This window comes from Aedes albopictus, chromosome 3 (assembly GCF_035046485.1).
Source record: "Aedes albopictus strain Foshan chromosome 3, AalbF5, whole genome shotgun sequence".
Taxonomy (NCBI): Eukaryota; Metazoa; Arthropoda; class Insecta; order Diptera; family Culicidae; genus Aedes; species Aedes albopictus.
Window position 1 is genome coordinate 29,660,714 of NC_085138.1, and position 21,960 is coordinate 29,682,673.

The following is a 21,960-nucleotide window of genomic DNA, read 5'->3' on the forward strand; positions in this document are numbered from 1 at the left end:
GCTATTCACGTGTTGCGTACTTTTCACATATTTTTAAACCGATCAGTTCAAAACGCTTTGTACATTTTACATTTATGCTGGCAATAAATAACACGAAGGCTTTTAAAAGGTAGCGCTAGGGCTACTTTAAAAAAAATTTTTTGTTTTATTTCATTTGAATTTGGAAGAAAATCGTTAGGTACGAACCTTGATTGCAATGGTCGCCATGAAAAGCATCGGAATTCTCTTGTCACTCACTCAACACGGTACAGTGCACCACCAATTCTTTCGATAACAACTTCAATTATTTATTCGCAAACTAGTTTCGCAAACCGGAAATTGATCAAAATCAACAAAACAAGTCTTGGCGCCAAGCATCCAGCCCGCCTCCGCCACGGAGCACGGAGCCCATCCTTTTCGCGCCCATTTGAGGGGTTTGGTCATCGGAGTCGAATCAAGTGAGAGGCAAGATACATCGGGTGGGTATTTCCAATATGGTCGAAAGACATTTGGCTGAATAACCCTTGGAATACACAAAGCGAACTTTCTATTGTCGTTTTCGTTTTTGCGGTGGTGCTACACCGGTGTAGCACTTTTGCACCGAAAATGTTCGTTTTTGATTTTCGTGCTACACCGGTGCAGCACTTTTTCTGCACCGCGCACGATAGTGTAGCACTCAAAAAATCGGGAGTGTAGCTGGTGCACACCGTGTCCACCAGCGTTTGCAAAGTTGTCAATATTTTGGTGTTTATACACGCACACCAATGCAATTGCACCGAAAATGTTCGTTTATTCAGCGAAAAGTGTAGCACGAAGCGGTGTAGCACCGCCGCAAAAACGAAAACGGCATATGAATAGGCGAATTTGCCGGAAGCTACACTGAGAAGATTTTCCGTTTAACTATTAAGTGTAAAACTACATATTTTTTTGCAATTTGAGATCACCTTTAAAAAGTATGCTTGGAAACATACATTCTATAAAATTTCCCACAAATAAAAGTTATGTACGAAATTGAATAAAATTCATTAGTGTGATAATTAAAATTTATGTGTGAGATTTTTAACATTTATGCAAAAGTGGTATATAACTAATATTAGTGATTTTCCTATAAAAGTTATTATTCAAGCAATACACTAATAAACAAACAATTTCATTAAAATATTACTTATTAATGTTTATTGAAGCCAGTTAATTCCCCCTTCTCTCGCCGCTACTGGATACGGTTTATCTGGTGAGCGAAGCGCTGAAGAGGTTATGCTGACCATCGATCCACTGTTCGTGTTGGCGCCGCTCCGTTATCCAGAAAAGGACTGGCTCTGCCCGAGGTGGATTTGTCAGCCGACGGTGCTGTTGCCTTTACATCACTGCAGAGAATTCCTTAATTCCTTTATTCACTGAAACTTTCAGTTCCTACGGTCGCCAAATTTCACTCCCATACGCTCATCCTCCGAGGTAATTGCGATCTTTTAAAGGTTCCGGAATCTGCAGGAAACGCAAATGAACGACGAATGCGGAGTGCCGAAGGCATCGATGGAACATTTCAGAGGATTGACGTGCTCCTGCTGCTGCCTCCTAAAGGTGGTCGTATTTCCCTGGGAATTCTCGTGAATTTCCCGTAAAAAAGGCAGTTATGATTGCAATTCTATAACTTTTATCACAATTACTTACATTTATGTTGTTATGTAGCCGAATCAGCCTTCGGAAGAGTAAATTCTATCGCTGGAGATCCTGCTGGTTATATCCATTATGGCCGTTGGAAATTTGTTTGAGTTCTTGGCTAAGCCAATCATAATAATTATAAGTGAAGTTATATAAATTTTAACTATAAGGAAAACACCAATAATATTTATGTTTGCGCAAACATGAAGTTGAAAAACCCCGACATACTGTTTATATTAGCAGACATAAAAGTAATCGTTCACTGAGAAGATTTTCCGTTTAACTATTAAGTGTAAAACTACATATTTTTTTGCAATTTGAGATCACCTTTAAAAAGTATGCTTGGAAACATACATTCTATAAAATTTCCCACAAATAAAAGTTATGTACGAAATTGAATAAAATTCATTAGTGTGATAATTAAAATTTATGTGTGAGATTTTTAACATTTATGCAAAAGTGGTATATAACTAATATTAGTGATTTTCCTATAAAAGTTATTATTCAAGCAATACACTAATAAACAAACAATTTCATTAAAATATTACTTATTAATGTTTATTGAAGCCAGTTAATTCCCCCTTCTCTCGCCGCTACTGGATACGGTTTATCTGGTGAGCGAAGCGCTGAAGAGGTTATGCTGACCATCGATCCACTGTTCGTGTTGGCGCCGCTCCGTTATCCAGAAAAGGACTGGCTCTGCCCGAGGTGGATTTGTCAGCCGACGGTGCTGTTGCCTTTACATCACTGCAGAGAATTCCTTAATTCCTTTATTCACTGAAACTTTCAGTTCCTACGGTCGCCAAATTTCACTCCCATACGCTCATCCTCCGAGGTAATTGCGATCTTTTAAAGGTTCCGGAATCTGCAGGAAACGCAAATGAACGACGAATGCGGAGTGCCGAAGGCATCGATGGAACATTTCAGAGGATTGACGTGCTCCTGCTGCTGCCTCCTAAAGGTGGTCGTATTTCCCTGGGAATTCTCGTGAATTTCCCGTAAAAAAGGCAGTTATGATTGCAATTCTATAACTTTTATCACAATTACTTACATTTATGTTGTTATGTAGCCGAATCAGCCTTCGGAAGAGTAAATTCTATCGCTGGAGATCCTGCTGGTTATATCCATTATGGCCGTTGGAAATTTGTTTGAGTTCTTGGCTAAGCCAATCATAATAATTATAAGTGAAGTTATATAAATTTTAACTATAAGGAAAACACCAATAATATTTATGTTTGCGCAAACATGAAGTTGAAAAACCCCGACATACTGTTTATATTAGCAGACATAAAAGTAATCGTTGATATGTCTTATGAATTTCAAGGGCGCCAACTACATAAACTTTAACTTTGGAATTTTGTCAGTGTTGATATGTCTTATGAATTTCAAGGGCGCCAACTACATAAACTTTAACTTTGGAATTTTGTCAGTGTACCGGATCTAGGGCCAGGTTTCTCCTCGAGGGAAATAGTATTGTTGATCTAGTAATAGTATGTGCACAATGGTAATAAACTCTCGATTAAACTTATAAACTCCAGAGTCTGAATCCAGAATGTAGTTTGATGCCGGATTCCTGACTCAGCCGAACGATGGAATGAGCCATTTTACGAGACGTTTCGGATCAGCTGATCGCTCATTTCATGAATGAAAATTTGACAGGAGGTTGCGCCCAAGCCCGTGAGTGTTAATATCAATATCAACACTGTTGTCGTTTCGTAAAATAGACTATGGGTGCCAACGGAATTAATTTCCTTCCAGATAAATAAAATGCCATAATAAACAGCTTCAAAGTGGCTGGTGCTCTTCGTTGTTTGAAAATATAAATATATATTCTTGGGATTTTCAATGTTTTCGTTGTAATTAATCAAAACAAGAATCAAAAACATTACAATTTCGTGCATTTTTGCATTTTACCATGTATTTTATCAAGTTTGTGCATTTAAGATGTGCAATATTTTTGCATTTTCTAGGTATTGACGCATTTATGCACTTTTATTTCGAATTGAGGTATTTTTATCGAATTTAGTGTATTTTTGGTGCATTTTTGTATTTTTCGTGCATTGAAGTATTTTTGTACATTTTATTGAATCGTGTATTTTCAATTCAGTAATTTAGCAGAGTGAATTGCCCCTCGTTGGCTTCTTTAGCGGTGTTGGGTTAATTCCATATTCTGAATCTGCATGCCAAACTGAGCCGAAATCCAAATTTTCATCAATTTTGGTGCCCGGGAACCTATTTAAATATCAATTTGAAGTTTGTATGGGAGCGATTTGTCGAATCACCCCTCGTTGCATTTTGTACTGGGAGGAGCTGTCAAACAGTTGCCTAGCTGTCAAAAGGTGATTTTGAAAAATCAGGCCAAACATGTCTAAAGGTCCAATCTGCAGAAGAGAGGCTCTCTTTGGTTTCCCTCTCTTTCGTTAATATCTCAGCTGTTTTTTTTTTTTTGTTAAAACATTTATTGGTCGTGACAATTCTAAAAGTATAATTATAGGATTATAATTCAAATTTCACATTCCAAATAGAAATCTAATGATTGCACATCAACTCTGCCGTTAACGTTGTTAATGTAGGTGATGTAAGCGATGAAGAGCTTCAGGAGCCTTGCTCTCTGTGTGGGCGGAATGCTGTCTAGAGTTGGTCGTAGTAGTTCTGAGAAAGTAAGGCGTCGTCTTCCTGGTGTGATTGAAGTCATTCTACGTTGCAGATGTGCCCACGCATGCGTAACACGGGGACAATCGTTGAATTTATGCTGCATGGTTTCCACTATTCCATTGCAATCCGGGCATTCTTCGCTGTCAGCCCTGCCAATTGTATGGTATAGCTTGCGATAGCTGGTTTTTTCGTTCACGATCATGAACAGAGTTACAATAAAAAATGGTGGTCGTTGTGTATCTTAACCATAAAATTTTGAGAAAATTTTCATACACTTTTTCGCGAAAAACAATAGAATGTATTGTGTTTTTATGAGACATTTTTAGGGCAATTTTCAAAAGAAAACAATATATCTTAATGTTTTTTCATTGTTCTTACAATACAAATACAATTAATTGAATGGCGTCAAATTAACCGTTGTACAATAAAAATACAATAATATTTGTTGTTATTTGTAAGCAGTTTTCGCTTTTGAAAATCCATAGAATTTATATTTCCCGCTAACATTTATTCCAGCATTTACGAGCACTAACGGCCGCCAGAATGATATGCACATTTTATGATAAGAGTCAAACACTCTGAAGTCTGTCTGGAATGTGTTGCTTGGCAGCTGTTGATAAGATCTATCGTCAATCTTTTCAAATAACTGCCAAATATCACAAGTCAGACCTCAGGTCGTATGATCCATACCATAAATCGTCTACAGTTCATGTGGCCATTAGTATCTGTAAATGCTGAAGAAAAATATTACCGAGAAATATGAATTCTTTGGTTTTTCAAAGGCGAAATCTGTTTACATAACAACAAATATTATTGCATGTTTATTTTAACATCGGTTCAATTGACCCCATTAAACAAATTGTATTTGTATTGCTATCAATGGTAGTTTACTATTTACTAGATTCCTTTATTTTATTGGAAAACATTAGAAAAATCATTGTTCATCTTTTTCTTGTCGTAACGTCCTCACTTGGCTAAAACCTGCTTTTCAGCTAGTTTTCTATCCACTTATTCGCGAGCGGTAATAGCGGCGGCGGCCATGTCCAATCGGTTCGGATTTTGACGTTTCTTGGGGGAAAGTTAAAACAGTTTCATACTCCTCCTCGCCCCTCCATCTTCCGTTTGATGGCGCCAACCGATTGAGATCCCCACGAAACGCCAAAATTCGAATCAGTAATTTGTGCCCGCCGCCGCCATTACCGCTCGCGGATAAGTACTTCCTCAGTTATTCATTGAGAGCTTCCTCTGCCAACACGGCTTGACGTCTGTCAGTCGTTGAAGTTTTAGCGAATAACATTCGATAACCGAAACATCTACTGTACTCAAATTTAAAACGAAAACTATAAAAAAAAATATGTCAAGTGATTTTGTATTTGATTATACCAACATGATCCAAGCAACAATAATATTTATTGTTATTTATTTGTTACGAATTGTTTACAAGTGTTATTGAGAAATAAACTCTTTTTTAATAAAAAGTCCATGAGAACTTTGCAGGCACTTTTGCAACTATATAAAAACAACTAAAATTAATTTTTACTGATAGTAACTTTAAATTATTATAGAACTATTGAAAAACAATCGAATCAATTGGTCACTAATAAAGCTAATGTTCACTTATTGTACGAACTATATGGGTTTGATTTCTATTGTAAAAAGTAACAATAAACCTACTATGTGTTTTATTGTGAACAATAAAACCAGTCATATGTTAATAATATTTACCATGTAATGAATGGTCATTTTTTATCCGGGTTTGCATTTGAAGCTCGGGAGGTGCAAATTTAGACCACCCTTATCTTTTGGACGTGTTAGCTGTAGCATGGGGATTCGGGTTGGTATTCCACGCCACAAAAAGGTTCCAATCGTTTTAGTTATTTTTGCTGTATGAACAGCGGACGGTGGGAGGACTGAGGAGAGGTACCATATTTTGGAGGTGGCGAACACATTTGAGAGAGTGACTTTTTGATGGAGAGAGAGTGAGCGTGCAGAGTGGAGCCATGTGATCTGGGAGAAGTTGTTGACCATTGCGTCCCAGTTGAGTTTCATCATTAGACGAATACTGTTTGCGAAAATAATTCCTAGAATTCTCACTGTGTTCGTCGTCTGAAGCCATGGTGCGTTGAGTGTGTTCGGACCGTTGATTTCCCCAATGTCTACCGAGAGAGTTTTCCGTAGGTTAAGTTTTGCTCCCGAAGCGAACTCGAACCGAGAGAAGTAGGATTTCGATTCGTTGATAGCATGGGCGCTTGTTGATATGATGCTTACGTCGTCCGCATATGCGACAACGAGATGATTCCCTTGGACTTGTTCCAGTTTTCGGATGAGAGGATCTAGGTAGAGAACGAATAACAAGCTGGACATCGGGTCGCCCTGACGAACCGAGCGTTGAATTGGAAAGGCTCTTGATAGGTGACCATTTACCAAGAGGCGAGACGACGACAGTCTGGATATACGAGCAAGCAGTCCCACAAAGTCACGATTGATGCCGAGCGAGCACATGGTCCGATGCAGAAATGTGTGTCGAACACGATCAAAAGCGTGGTCGAAATCAAAACTGATCAGTTTTGCTCTCTGCTTTTGACGAATCAGCTGTGCTATACGGTCTTTAAGAGAGAGTGTAGCCTGGAAGATATTGTTAGGCGAGTTTGCACATTTCTGTGCATTGCTGATTATATGGTGCGTTTGGTTTAGCTTTTCGAGCCTGGACTTCAGGATGCGAGAGAAGATTTTGAAGTCGGTGTTCAATAGTGAGATCGGCCTATAGGAAGAACTATAACACCATCCACAAACTGTGACGGGAATTGTTGTGAGAGGGCTTCGTTGAGAACTAGGTTAAGCTCTCGGTGTATGACATCGAAAGTGCGTCTGTAGAATTCGGTTGGTATACCATCACTCCCTGGTGATTTACGACGTGCGGCATTACGGATTGACGAGAGGATTTCTGTGGTGGTAATTTCTTCCATGGTTGCGGCATTAGTTTCATCGTTCTTTGGTATTACTAGTTCGACTCGGAAATCATCGTTGATCGGGCTGTGGTCTTCGTTCTCCGAGTAAAGCTGTTGAAAATATTCGTACAGATGTTGCTCTATCGCTTCGGATGTGTCATAGGCTTCGTCTTGCTCTCCCTGCAGTTGTGTGATTATCGTTCTCTTTCTTTTCCGTTCGCCGAGCTGGAAAACCGACAGGGCCTCACCGGCGACGTATGTTTCGTTTATTCGGAGGAAAGCCTGAGTGTGTTCTCGTTGCATGGCTAGCATTCGACCTTTGACTTTGTTGATTACAGGAAGCACGGTGGGATCGCGATAGTAATTGTCGTAAGCCCGTTGGAGTTCACCGTACAGACGTTGGTATTCACGTTTGTAGTTGTCGTTGGCGATTTTAGACTTCCACCGATAGAAAGCCATAGTTTTTGGTTTGGCAAATGTAAGCCACCAGGCCATCCACGACGGAAAGTTGCGTTTTTGGCGAGTCCAGCTTTGCCAGCGGATTTGGAATTCCTCGATGTTTTCATCAGTCAAGAGATGAGGTCGAAGTGTCCAGAAACCGCGACCGGGTTCCCTCCCCAAGGATGGCAGACACAGGCGCAGCGTGACTGCTTTGTGGTCGGTGAAGCAACAAACATGCGTGTCCGTTGTTCGCAATTGATCTCGAAGGCTGGTGCTGATGTAAATGCGATCGAGCCGAGAGGTGGAGTTGTGGGCAGCGCTGTTATTGGTCGTGAGCTTCCCATGACGATGAACAAGTAGGCTCTTTCATCGTCACAAGACAAAACGAGCATTCGCGCACTTCGTCATGTCATTTTGCAATGATCAAGCGTCATGACGGAAATTTTCAAATTGTTTTGAAATTAAAATTTTCACCTGGTCCAAGCAAATTTAGGCTAGCCGTTGTATTTAACAGATAGAGAGGGCATACATTCATGCTTTAAAGGATTTAAACAATGACAAACTCCATGAACGTTGTAGTAATTGGCTTGTTTACAACCATGTCACGCTCCGTCGTGACCGAAAAATGAGCGAATATTGTTAGACTCTCTTGGTCATTGTCTCCCGATTCGATGACATTGAGAGAGGCAATTCTGTAAAATTCGCGTGACGACCCGTGTTGACGCTGACGCTTTCCAAGCCTGGTTGTGGGTGATGTAGGTGGGCCCTGGAGTGTTTCCCCGAAGTTTTTCCCAAGCATCGACCAATCGGAGTTGCTGCACGGTACGATGCAGTGCTGGGCTATGATTGTTACCGGTTGCATCGCATTGACGTATCACACAATTGAAGTCACCGGCCAGTATTGTGTGGGGAGTGTTATGGCGGAGATAGTATGCGATAGTTTGGTTGAAGAGTTGTTCCCTGTCTGCCCTGTGTATGGTGCCGCTGTGTGCGTAGCAGCTACATAGTGTCGTGTTGTTGACTCGCATCGTGATCAGGCGACCGTCGAGGCTTTTCTCGACGTGTGAAAACTTTATGTGCTGTTTGATTGCTATTGCTGTGCCCCTCCCGGCGTGATCCACATTGTAGACAACGTTGAATCCAGGGATAGTCAGCTGTTCGTTTGCCACTTCTTGTACAAATACGATGTCTAGTTCTTGTGTGCGTATGAAGGATCTTAGCGCGTCCAGCTTCGTCTCGCTGGTGATGGTATTGATGTTGAGAGTAGCAATGTTGTAACTTAACGAATCCATTGTACCTAGTTTTCATCATTTGAGTTGTCTTCGTCGTTGGGGCGCATTTTCTTACCGGGAGGCCGGTTCCGAAGTCGTCTACTACTGGTAGATGTAGTTGAGCTGTCGGTATCGTTTCCGTCGGCGCGACGGGAGTGGTCGTTACACGTTGGTTGTTGATGTGGTTTCAAAGCGGGGAATTCGGATTCTGATTGAATTGCTGGTGCTGTTTTGGGAGGTGGTGGCGGCATTCTTCCTTTCGGATTTGTGTTGGGGGTATGGGACGCGGACGATGGGCCTGCTTTTTGCGGTGGTTGGCCTACAGCCGTGGTAGGTTTGTGTGTATTGGCTGTTGTTCTCTCGCCTGCCTTTTAGCCGGTTGATTGCTTGACTACGCTCACGTACGAGTTCTTGTCCGCGTGTAACTTCTGTAACAGAAGTTTTTTGTTTTGGATGCATGAGATCCCGTTATGAGCGAACTCATTACAGTGTTTGCACGTTTGTAGCTGCCCACTGTAAGAGACGCACGTAGTCTCAGAGTCAATTGTGATAGTGCTCGGTATGTTCTTTTTCACAACCATACGTATCACACGAACTCCGGTCGAGATGGCCCCAAACTGAAATTTGGAGTCCCAGAATAACTCTCGGATTGAGAGAATGTCGCCATACTCTCTCATGACGTCCATGATGGAGTCGTCTTGCACATCTTCCGACAAGTCGTGTAGTTTTACGTCGACACCACCATCCTCCATCCACAGACGGAGATAATACTTCTTTTTGTCCACCTCCATGAAGTGTTTCCCGTCATGATCTTGCACGATGCGCTCTGCAACGGCGAGACTGCTGGCCTTTACGAAAGCACAGCCGAAAAATTAGCTACACTGTAGACGTATCACTTCCTCGTGCTTCATGCCGAGCGAGATGCCGAGCACTTCACCAATAAAGCGATGCAGTTCCTCATATGAGGGTTTTTTGGGTATCTTCGAATAATCGATGCGAAACGTATTTTCGCGACGTTGCATTTCTGCACCGATGACGTGACATCGGAACGTCGAAACGAAACAGCATCGACGATTGATAGATATTAAGTAGCGACCGAATAAATGCTTAGAAAAGAGACTTTATCGACTCCCGTAAACGAGCGGACGAGTGAAAAGACGCGTGCGCTTGGCTCGGAAGTTGAGCAGTAACTGACTGTTTATATGAATTATGATTGTCTCCTTGCATAGAAACGATGGTCAAAAACAATCGTCTTTTGATTTGTACTGCAAAAGTAGTTGAAAATTGTATCATTACATTGTAAATAATAATTGAAAGAGAAAGTGAACAAAGAGAGCCTCTCAAATGCAGATAGGACCTATTGAAATGTTTGGCCTGAAATCTCTTTGAAATTGGTTTTAGGTATCAAAATAAAGTTCTAAAAATCTGAAAAAAAATCATAGTGCCTCAGAAAAAGGTGCTCTTTCGTATAAAATCAAAAAATGAATGCTTTTTTCAAAATTTAAAAACCCAATAATTTTTTTTATCATTATTCCGTGCAATTATCGGTGGTAAAATCGGTAAAATCCTTTCGATCGCTCCGACCGACACCCCTCGTAAACGTCAAAAGTTTCTGACAGCTTCACCGAACGCGAACCTCGCAACCACGCGGAAGAAAAAGAAGACCCGTCATCGAACGAAAACGAAACGGCGAAGCAAAAAGCAAAACTTTCGCGCACAGTACTGTTTTGTGTGATGTGTGCGGCCATCTTTGCTTTGGGAACCCGCAGCAGTAGCAGCAGCAGCAGTCCAGTCCAGAGAGAAGCACCAGAAGTCGAAGGCTGGTCGTCGAACGTCGCGCCGTCGTCACGCGAGAAAACGTAACAGTTTTTCCAGTCCCCGCGGAACCCTTTTTGCGTCGCGCTTGCGGAAGTGTTCACGAGTTTGGAGTGTTGTGGCCACGCACGACATTCGCTGCCGCTGGAGCCCCGTGAGCTCAGCGCAAGCGAACGCTCGGATTTTCGGGTGAGTGTTTGCTGGGCTGGCCCTGGCACCAAGGTGCGGATAATTTCCATAGGAAGAAGACACGGTTGTGGGGAAGTGATTCGTGAAACGGGTTTTTCTGGTGAGCCGTCGTCGTCGTCGTCGTCATCGTCTAGAAGCAGCAGCAGCAACACCAGCGAAAGTGATACCCTGTGTTCCGGTGGACGCCCTGGGGAAATTGGCGAAGATTCCTGGTTTTGCGTAGTGCGTGGAAGTGTGTGATCCGGATTTGTTGTGACGAAGAGCTGCGTCCTCGAGGAAGGGGAGAGTGATCGATTGGTGTGGTTGAAAGTGAACGGGGGCAGCAACCCTCCTTGGTGTCGTATCCCGTTATTCGTGGGCTGCAGACCAGACGCCGCAACCAGGCAGAGAGTCTGTCGGCGTGTGTGACCCGAAAAATTTGCGTTCCGAACAATCATCATTCTCACGGTCTGTTTTCCTTCAACTTACTTCACCAGAGTGCACAGTGTGAGATGGGTGAAGCGATGATGGTCAAAATTTAATTGGTTGCGGTTTCATCGATTTGTAAGTTATTTTACCGATGTTAAATTATTATACACTAATTAGGGGCTGTTCATAAACCACGTAGACTAAATTTTGGTCCTCAGAAAAGGAAGGTAAAGAACTTCTGGATGAATCTCAGTAATAATAATTATCCTTGACCCGATGTAAAGCTTGCTAACAGGTTATCGTATTGCTAATAAATTACGATTACATATAATTCTTGGAAGAATTCTTTGGAGTCTTTTTTCTAGGATTGGATTCATTTGATTTTTTTTTGGAGGAATTCTTAAAAAATACCCGGTTTAACCTATAATTCTCGGAGGAGTTCGTCAAAAAAAAATCTAGAGGGCTACTTGAAGCAATTCCAGCAAAACTCTTGAAAGAATTGACATTTTCTCCAAATTGGAGAAAATGTAGAGGAAATCCTTGAACAATTTGTGGTGCAGTCCTTGGATAACAAATTATTGATAAATCGTTGGAGGAATCCTCGAAAAAAAAAAAATAATGGATGAACTTAAAAAATTGGTTGGAAAAATTCCTGAAAGAATCTGCGGAGAAATTCCAACAAAAACATAAGATTTGGGAAAAAATCCTGGACAAAGTCCTATAGAAATGCATGAACGAGGCCTTGGATAAATCATTGGAAGAACTCCTTAAAAAAATCCTCGAAGTTATTTCAACAGAAATCCTGCGCAGATTTTTTCACCTTGCTGAAATTTTGGAAAACAAAATCTGATCAAATCGATTCAATTTGAAGAATTTCTAAAAAAAAAATTCTGGAGGAAATATTTCGAGCATATAAGACCTTCTAGATGATTGCATGGAGAAATTTCTAAAGGGTTTCTAAGAGGAATTTCTGGAGCAGTCCTTAGAGAAATGAAAAAAAAAACTCGGAAAAATTTCGAAAAAGATTTTCCAAAGAACTCTAAAAACAGAGCGAGATACTCTTACAAAAAAATCTGGAGAAATTCTGGTATAAATTCCCGGTGATGTTACAGGAAGATTTTTCGGCGAACCCCTGAGAAAATTTCTAGGAAAACTCATGAATGAATTTCTAGGGACGTCCTGGAAGACCTGTCGAAAAAATTACTGAACTGCCGGAGGAACATCCGGAAGAATTTATGGAAAAACTTCTTGAAGGGTTTTCGTAAGAATACATGGGAACAATTTCCAGGGGAACTTCTGTTTAACATTCGACAGCATCGCTTGTCAACTCTCTGAAAAAATACTGGAAGAATTATCATAACCACTTCTTAATGAGAACTTCTTTCTGTAGGATTACCTTGCAATATTTTTCAAAGATTCTTCCCGAAAATTCTTCTTCAGGAGTTTCCCACGATTCGTCCAGAGATCTCTTCTGATTCTGAATCCTTCAGATATTTTTATTGCCATACTAGCTGTCCCGGCAAATGGCGTTCTGCCTGCCTACTGTCAGTGTGGCCTCTCAAAACTGCAAATAAATTTCCCGAGGTTTTCTCGGTTTTCCCGGTAGATGTTTTAAATCGCTATTCTAAAATGTAACTGTTTTCAGTGGAAATTAAATGTTAGCTTCCCAAGAAAAATAAGGAGAATGGATATTTTTAAAACCTTAGATTTAATATAGTATTCACACGAACCTGAAAATAAGTATCGAAATATCTTACTAAATATTTTGCAAAGTCATGTGATGTTTGATCTGTTTGTATCGTATACTATGATGAACAAAACTGACGAATTTCAACACGAAATTTACGACATCCTTTTAAAAGAATCGCTAAATTGATAGACGACCAACTAGTAGAATTTACGAAGTTGTTTGTGGAAATAAAAATAAAGAGGATAATCGTCAAGAGCCGGAGCTTCTACAGATAACACTACTATCATAGGATTTGTTGTGCAAATCTACGGAGAAAATAAACATTCTAGATAGCCTTCTAATGAAGTATCCAGAAAAATTGAAAGGATTTTGGAAACAATTTGCAAGGTTGTTACTACAGCGTGGATTTCGCGACTTTCGCGGATTTGCCCCTGGGATTCGGCCCTCGCGCGGATTTGGCGCGGAATTGGTTTTGTTGTTCCGTCATACAAATTTTGTACATGATTTTACTCTGATTTGCATAATAGTTTTTTGTGTGAGATTTCCTTTTGATCTACCAACCAGCGCTTGACGAATCCCTTCGACGAACTTTGTTCTGTGAATCTTGTATATGAAAATACTGAGAGTTAAGCCATTTTAGTGCTTGAAATAACTTTTATTCCCGTTGGTATGAATCCTCTCCCTTTGGTTCTTGGGCAATATGTTTTAGTAATAATTCAATACGAAATTGATCTAGAAAGCTCTGAACTAAACCAGGTTAGTTACATTACATCTATGTAGTTTATTGTCGTAGCAATAAACTTTATTTTGCATAATTACTTTTTACAACATAGGTATTTAAGTAAAACATGCGAGCACTCTCTCACCTTTATAAATGATTAGCATATTATCTATTGGATTTAAAAGAATACACTAAACTGCGAGCTCTACTCCAAATACTTCTTAGAAATTCTATAACAAAATCCAAGTAATCAAGTGTCTTCTTCAGGGTGTATCCCCGGAATTCCTCTAAGAATCTTTTCTGATATTGTTCTTAAGATCGTTTTGAATGAACTTTTTTTCTTTTTTTTTTTTGGGTAATGCCTTAATCTTTAAAATTCTTGAGTGATTTGTTCCGTAATGCCTGATTTTTTCTGTAAAAAAGTCCTGTAAAAATATCGAAAAAAAACAAAGAAAATTCTCGAAAGAGTATCTGACAAAACTATAATAATTTTTAGTTCCAAAGTCGTGCACGCTGGCTGTAGTGTATAACAAACACGCATGGCATTGGAACTGAGGGGACAAATTCGCTACGCGCATGGATATGGTACACTCTTAGAAAAAATCATGTAAATTTAAGTTCATTTGGATGCACATAAAAGGAGCGGCCCGTTTGACACAAATTTACGTCTTCTATCACAAATAAAGTCGGACTAGCAATCGCTAGAGCCGAAGCGAGAGATAAAACATGTGTAAGTAAAATAATGAACTAGATTCGAACTGTGGTCCACTGATTGTGAGGCACGTACTATACCTCTGGGCTGTATCACCGAGTTGTGTGACAAACGATAAATGTACAACTGTTTCTACCTATCTGATCAGACAGGTTTGTTGACATCTTGTGCAACCAACTCGAACTTACATGATGGATGTAAAGTTGAGTCAAATTTTCCATTCAGTCATTAAATGTTTACATACGATGATGGTTTACGTCACGTGTAAATTCCTATTTTTTTAAGAGTGTACGATTGATCTTTAGAACACAAGTTTTTCAAAAAATAAAAAATTATTTGATTCTGGGAAATATTTCTCAGGAATCCATGGCTGGAGTAATACATCCATCAGAAGCCACTACCACTAGAAGAGCTCCTGTAACAATAGATTTACCGAAGGAATTTTCCGAGTGGTACACCGCATAGTTATAACGCCATTTCTAGTAGAAATTCTTAGATCATTTTAGAAAAAAAAAAAACTGTCGAGGCACCATGAAGGAAATTGATAAAAAAGCATATAAATCCCTATGTGAATTAATGGTGAAAATTGTGGAGAAAAACCCTGAGGAATATCTGAAGGAATTTATGGACAAATAACGTACCTGAAGAAATTTTAAACCAGCAAGAAAATCTTTATAAAATGGAACATTGTCTTTCAGGAATTTTCCCAGAGTTTCCTCCAATGTAGGGATTTTTTAGTATTTGCGGTGGAAGGTATTTTCTGTTTGTACAGGCATCTCCCCATGTGTTCCTTTTGGAATTTCTTCAGTATTTCCTCAAGACGCTGTCCATAAACTACGTAGACTCATTTTTGACCATTTCAGAACTATCCTCATATACTGTCCATACAAAATTTTCGAAATTAGTATGAAGCTTAGACTTTGACCAGGCCACCCACGCCCCCTAACAGTCTATATAATTCGTAATGAGTCCTAAGTATTTTCTCTAGATAATACTTATCTAAACATTAAGTTTCTTTCCATAATGTCTCACTGGGATTCTCAAGGTATTACTAACTTTTTTTTTAATTTCTAAAAATTACCCTCACAATTTCCTACTCAAATTCATACTCATTATTTTAAAAATTCCTCGATAAAGTTTCTATTAGGTACTGTTTATAAAAACTTTAAAAAAAAATTCCGTTTCATTCACGTTTTTTCAAGGATTTTTATTCTTTATTCTTTAAAAAAAAATTCCAACATTTTCTTTGCCAGAAATTTCTTCACAAATTGCTTGGTATATTATCCTGAATGACGGGCTCTGGCAGATATCTCCAAGAACGCTCTGTGGATTGCTGCAGCGATTGAACTAAAAATTCTTGAAGGAATGTTGCTGAAAATAAAACATGAAATAGTGTTGTTACAAAACGTCTTTAAATTGCAGAAAGCTTAGAACATGAACAGATGAACTGCGTTAATTAACGAATCAATAGTTCAGTTCTCAGCCGGCACTCAATTTTTTCCATTCCAGTTGAAAGTGCCTTTTCTTTATACACTATTGTAGATTGTTCAAATTTTATGTTTAATATATACGTAATGTAGAAAAATGAAACTTTACTTCCACATTCTTGCGGATTTGGCGCGAATTTAATTTCACAATCGCGCGGATTTGGCGCGGATTCATATTTTGCTCGCGCGGATTTGGCGCGGATTTTTTTCCACGCTTCTCGTAACAACCCTGAATTTGTAGGGCAAGGTGTCTACTCATAATTCAAAATAAAATTCCCTGAGTTTTCCAGATTACAAAACTGCCGAAAATACGTAAGTTCCCCTACTCTTCAAAAATTCTTTCAAGATTTCTGGAATTTCTTCCAAAGTTTCTTCCTGGCTTTCCGCAGGATTTTTTCACACGAGATATCTGTTTGAGTACGTCCCGATATTTATTGCAAAGGTTTTCCGATATACTTCTAGAGATTCTCGCTGGATTCCTCCGGAAGATCCATCCAAAACTATTAAAAGTTTCTTCAAGAATGTCATTGGTTGAACCTCGTAGCCATGCGGTTAGAGTCCGGGTGGATGAGGGTTCGATTCCCGCTCCGAGCGATGAAATTTTTCACGAGAATAGCTTCACATCCGTAAAGGGCCCATATAACCGAGGCGGTAAACAGCATGACCATGCTGAGGGTGACGGGTTCGATTCCCGGTCGGTCCAGGATCTTTTCGTAAAGGAAATTTCCTTGACTTCCTTGGGCATAGAGTATCTGCCACACGATATACACATGCAAAATGGTCATTGGCAGAGGAAGCTCTCAGTTAATAACTGTGGAAGTGCTCATAGAACACTAAGCTGAGAAGCAGGCTTTGTCCCAGTGAGGACGTTACGCCAAGAAGAAGAAGAAGAAGCTTCTTATCCGTAGCCACTCCGTGTTAAGTTTCGTTCAATCGGTACAGCCGCCGGCTAAAGCCAGTGTCCATGTCTTTTTTAGTGGTTTTCCGGGACAGCTATCCATAAACTTTTGGATTTTTACCGATAGTTTTCCGATATTTTTCTTGTTTTCCTCGCGGAACTTCGTCCGCAGCTGCTTTTAGGATTCCATGAGGTTTTCAGAATTCCTCCTTGGATGTCCTTAATATTTCTTCTCGGGGTTACTATTACCTAGAACTTTTTTCGAGATGTCTTATTTTTTTTCTCAGGTTTTTCCTGAAGTTCCTGTCGAGATTTTTTCAATAACACTTTGCGGAGTTTCTCGGAAGATTTTATTTGAATTCCCTCGAATATTTCTCCATGAATTTCCTATAGAAGACATTCTGAGGAAAACCCGTAGAAGAATCCCTTCAATTACTTTGGGAGAAATCCCTAAAGGAGTATCGAGAATCTCGGGACAATTTCTGATAAAGATTCCGGAAAGAATTTTGAAAAAAAAAATGCACAAAATATCTGTAAAACTCTCAGGTGGATCACTGCATGAAATCCGGTACAACTACAAGAAACAGCCTGGCTCTGAAAGAATGCAAGAGAAGAATTCAATTAGAAATATCAGCAATAACTCCTGTGGAAATCCCAGAAGGCACCTTGGAAAAAAAATCTTAGGAGAAAGTCCAGGGTGAAGTAAGAAAAACTCTGAGAGAAATCTCATGACCAACATCGGAAGAAATCTTTTGAGCAGTGGCGTCTCGTAACCTCACTTTTTACCTGTTCAACGACCCTAAAACTTGCATTTGCGGAGAATTCATGATCAGAATCAATTTGAAAATGAATGAAAACGACTACGTTTTACGAACGAATTTACGTTCGTTGAACAAGTAGGTTTGAGGTTAGGGAATCGCCACTGCTTTTGAGAAAAGTTCCAGGAGATACTCCGAGAAAAATCTCAGGTAAAACTTCAAAATAAACCTCGCGAAAACTTTTAACAAATTCCTGTAGGAGACCAGAAAGAACATCTCGAAGAAAGCCCAAAGCAATGATTTGAAGATATCACAGGAAAACAAATGAAAGAAATCTCTTGAGGAACTCCTGCAGTAAATTCGTGAAAACTCCTTCAGAAACCCTTGGAGGAACTTTAGTAGAAACCCCAGGAATAATTCCTCTAGCAACTCTGAAAGACATTCTGTGAGGATCTTCTGGGGAAGTCCCAAAAGGAACACCGGAAGGAATCGGGTAAAATTCCCGTGAGGAGTGCCGAAAGAATTTCCACGATTTATCCTGACAGGTATTCTTATAGAGTATTCGGGATAAATTTTGGTAGAAATCCTACGAAAATTTCTTTGAGCAAAACACTGGAAGAACTCTGGAAAGAAATAGCATCCCTGTGAAAAACTCCACGAGAAATCGGTTGAAATTCAGCAATCCTGGAAAGAATCCGGAAGTATACCTTTCCGGAAAAAAAAATCAAAAAGGAATACCAAGAAAAATAGCGTCAAAAATGCGGAAGGAATTTTATAAGAAATCCTGGGAGACATTCCAGGAGGTATTTTTAAAGAAGTTCCAGAAAGAAATTCTGACGAAATTTCTGGAAAAATCCTTGTAGTGAAATTTCTATATGGATTTTTACTACCAGGTTCGAACGACCCAATGTTTTTTTTTTTTGTCGGAGTAAAATTTCCCGTCATGCGGGGTGTCATTGGGCCAAAGTGGGGTGACATTGGGCCACTATTTCGCACATTTAGAGTACGACGGGAATGCATTTTGTGTGCTAAACTACTAGAATACATTATTCTAAGATGCTTAGCATCCACCGTCAAGTTCTCTGACTTATATTGAATCCTTAGGTTCGATGGACCAATGTTACCCTCTAGGCCCAATGTCATCCCTAACGACGGTATTCAAGAAATTCCCTGAGTATTCCAGGTTTTTGCCTGTTAAATAAAATTCCCTGAGGATTCCCGGTTTTCCAGGTTTTTCCAGGTAGTAGACACCCTGATTTTAAAAGGGTGCTGAGTACCCGGGTACCCTGTCGGCCACATAAAAGTTAAAGACTTGTGTAGCAATTCATGTGTTGAAGGACTTTCCAATTCTTTAAAATATTCCTGAATACCCAATTGGAATATTTCATAAAACAATTCTCAGCGGAAGCCGTCGAGGAGTTTTTGAAGTTTATCACAAACATTAGTAAACATACCTAAGATTTTTAGTAAGTAATGATTATTTTCGGAGTTTTTTGGAAGTAGGGTATTGTACTATTTCGGCAGGTGTACCTATTTTCGGCATTTGCCTCTATAACTAACAATTTCAAACCAAATGATTTGAATTTTTGTATACGGTTAGATACTGTACCTATCTCAGCGTGTTCCAAAAATTATGTTATTAGGTTAAAATTGACTTAGTTATCGCGACAAGTGCCCAAAATAGGTGCACCTGCCCAAATGGTACAAGACCCTACAATCTAGATTTTTTTTATGCTCATGTATCTAAAAGTTCTTGCGTTCTGAGCCCTGCATTTAGCTATTACATCACAATTTATCTACGAATTTCACCAAAAGTTTTTTCGGAGTTTTATTTGTTACAAACCCGTACATTGGGGTGGGGGGAGGTTGGGGGATGGAGATTGTTGAAAATTCCAAATTGTAGCGTGATGTACTTAATGGATGCTCCCTTAAGCATGTGGCTCCCATTTCATCCTGCTAAAAACAAAGGATTGAAGCACTGTTTGTTTTGTTTCTAATTATTGTATATTTTCTGATTACTTATGGCACTCGTACACAGGGAATGAAATTATCAGCAAATTGAGACGCAAAACCGCGTTTTTCGAGCAACCGATTTTTTCTGTTTTTACTTTTCCTGTGAGAAATGTTTATCGGTCGTTGCTGTTGTCCCCGATCAAAGATAGCCGAAAACTGGAAAACGCTCTTTTCATTTTCGCTATCCAACTTTATCACCTACAAAGTTATCGCGATAATTATCAGAAGGCAAATAACAAAAAAAATTGCCACTAACGGGATTAGAACCTAGACCTTCCACAAAAATGTGTTTGAGTGCGCACCATAACCACACGACCATACAAGCTGCTCGAGAGGGGACAGAAATGTTATATATAAAAGCTACAGTCGATGACGATGGCACTACGGAAAGACGAACAAAGAGCAGAAAGTAAACCAGTCAACTTTTCATTGCTGATGATAATCGATTTTCGGTGCTGCGGAACGAGCGAAAATACATTCTCGGGAGAATCCCAGGTCTGAATTTATCGCCTGTCTTTTTTCGCCGATAATGCGTATGAGAGAGTTTTCTACAATCGCAATCGTGATCGATAATTTCATTCCCTGCTCGTACCCTACGATACCAGCTTTACTAGTTTAGAATTTTAAGAACGTCAGGCATTTCATAGCTGTTGGAGAAACTTAGTAACCTGCGATTCCTTACGACGTAACTAGGATAGTTTGTTGATTTAATAAAACTTTTCATTCGTTATCTAACCTCAAAGCACATCGGACGTTCTTTTCATTCCCTGCGATTACGAGAGGTTATGGGCCCAGCAAAGTTGGATCAGTAGTTGTGAAGTTTCAGTTCAGATAGAAGATGAGTCTAGGCGGAAGTTCAACCGGAAGCAAAAACGCCGGTAGGGCCGGAGACGGTGACGGAAGCATCGCTGGAGTAGGTGCAGGAAGAGGAGCACGTTACAGTGGAGTTGGCTTGCCGGTCATCGAGAAGCTCAGGGGCCGTGAGAACTATACAACGTGGGAATTTGCCATGAAGATGACCCTAATTCGCGAAGGATCCTGGGGAGCTGTGGAACCAGTGGCGGATCAAGTCGTGGACAATGAGGTCAGCATGCGGGCACTAGCCACCATATGTTTAAGCCTGGAAACAACGAACTACAGCCTGGTTCTGGACGCCAAGAGTGCCAAAGAAGCATGGGACAAACTGCACAACGCTTTTCAAGACAACGGATTAACGCGCAAGATCGGACTACTGAGGAAGCTAACATCGATTCGACTGGAGGATTGCCGCAGTGTGGAAGCGTACGTTGATGAGCTCATGTCGTCGGCGCACAAGCTGGCGAGCATCGGATTCCAGGTAGACGACTCGTGGTTAGCGGCATTACTGTTGATGGGACTTCCAGATCATTATGAGCCCATGATCATGGGTTTGGAGGCGTCTGGAGCTGCCCTTACGTCCGATGCGGTTAAAGCAAAAATTCTTCAGGACGTCAAGCTGCAAACCGGTCCAAAAAGCGGAGGAAGCGATGGAGCTTTATACTCGAATCAGAAACCAAGACGTCGTGGCAACAACGGAAGATTCAGCAGCGGTTCAATGAAGAAGGATGATACTTGCCATAATTGCAAGAAGCAAGGCCATTACGCAGCGAAGTGTCCATGGAAGCAGCAGCAATCATCAAAATCGGCAAGTAAAGCGCTATGCAGTGTATTTGCGATGGGCGAGGTTGAAGGCGAGGAGTGGTACTTCGATTCGGGAGCCACATGCCATATGTCCCGAAGTGACGAAAGTTTCGTGAAGCAGCAGGAGATGTCACATCCCGTCGGAACGGCCAACAATGGCTGCATGATGTCCGTTGCCAAAGGTAAGGTGAGCCTGCAGCTTGAAGAGGGTCCCGTTGAGGTGCAGCAAGTTCTACAGATACCGGAGCTGGCGACCAACCTTCTTTCTGTAAGTAAAATGTGCGAGAAAGGATTATCGGTGGTGTTCACCTCCGACCAGTGCCAGGTACGCGAGGACAATGGAACTGTTATTGCTTCTGGAACTCAAGTTGGCGGTTTGTACAGACTGAATCGAAAGGTCGAGGAGTCGCTGCTAACAGTCAATATGGAAATTTGGCACAAGCGAATGGGACATCTGAACTATCAAAGCCTGAAGAAGTTGTCAACCATAGCGCACGGCATCGAGTTGAAGGACGAACCGGTTCCGGAGTGCATCGCGTGTATAACAGGTAAGCATGCACGCAACCCATTTCCCAACAGTTCAGCAAGATCCGAAGGAATTCTGGACCTGGTGCATTCGGATTTGATCGGGCCAGTAGAAGTTCCATCCCTTGGCGG

General features: G+C 40.5%; 1 protein-coding gene across 2 annotated transcripts in view; it reads left to right on the forward strand.

Annotated features, from left to right (window-relative positions):
- Positions 1-10,612: 10,612 nt before the first annotated feature.
- Positions 10,613-21,960, forward strand: part of LOC109419129 (poly(A) polymerase type 3) — a 76,726-nt gene continuing 65,378 nt past the window's right edge. The window contains exon 1 of one of the 2 annotated variants that reach the window (XM_062860629.1): positions 10,613-10,990. The gene's annotated coding sequence lies outside the window, so the exon portion shown is untranslated. The remainder of the gene's footprint in view (positions 10,991-21,960) is intronic. The other variant, XM_029866483.2, reaches the window with a different exon arrangement.